The following is a 1,003-nucleotide window of genomic DNA, read 5'->3' as shown; positions in this document are numbered from 1 at the left end:
TGGTTGTTCACCTGAAGTAACCCTGAAAGTAGAAGTATTCAGATCCTTTATGCTGGTTAAAGTGATAGTACCAACATGTATCATGTCCCATTACATGTTAAAGTTCTGCACTAAAGTATTATCAGCAAAATATCGATGGTGGCTAAATATTGTCCACTGCTCACATTATATTTGTATTTGTATGTACTTTTTGTGTATTTACTTCTGTCCTGTAGGGGAGAATTATTTCCTAATTTTACAAATGTAAAGGACCTGAAGACTTCTTTCATCACTGTTTCATCATTGTTTGCTCTGGAAAATAACACTTTCTTTGAAATATCATGCAGTACATGTATGTGGCATAAAAATGGGAAAAAAATGTGCTGTAAGGTGATGCTGGATACCTATTTAACGTAGGAAGGGATTGTTTGATATAGAAAGAAAACTTAATATGTAACTTTGATACATTAAGATGTGTTTTGAGAAAGAACCTTTACATAGTCCATCCATCCATTATCTATCTACCGCTTAATCCTCACCAGGGTCGCGGGGGGCTGGAGCCCATCCCAGCTGACTCAGGGCGAAGGCAGGAACTTTAAATATTGTAGCTGATAAATGTGGGGCTAGTGCTGGTGTTTAAATGTAGTATAATAGTGGTATGTGTAATGTAATCATGCATCATCATTCAGTTGTTGTTTATATTTTGCATTACGTGTAACTGAAGCTTTATAACAAGCTGAGTGTCATAAATTCAATATTTGCATGTAATAAACTATAAATGTGAGCGTCTAATAACTGAGCTGAATAAAAGTGCAGACTTTCTGACTGAAATGATGTTTAAAATATCTGAATTTTACTGTTTGTTTAAAGCTTATGTGTGTTTTTATCTTTTCGGTCTTTATTGTGTTTTCGTGCCTGTGCGCGCGTGCGTGTTCATTCTCACCACATCCGAGGTGAGGCGGGTCACAACGGTGTGCCTGTTCCGCTGCCCTCTGCGTGCCGCGGCTCCTCCTGCGGAGGCGGG

Source organism: Stegastes partitus, unplaced genomic scaffold, assembly GCF_000690725.1.
Source record: "Stegastes partitus isolate 25-593 unplaced genomic scaffold, Stegastes_partitus-1.0.2 Scaffold1777, whole genome shotgun sequence".
Taxonomy (NCBI): Eukaryota; Metazoa; Chordata; class Actinopteri; family Pomacentridae; genus Stegastes; species Stegastes partitus.
This window is presented reverse-complemented; position numbering follows the sequence as displayed.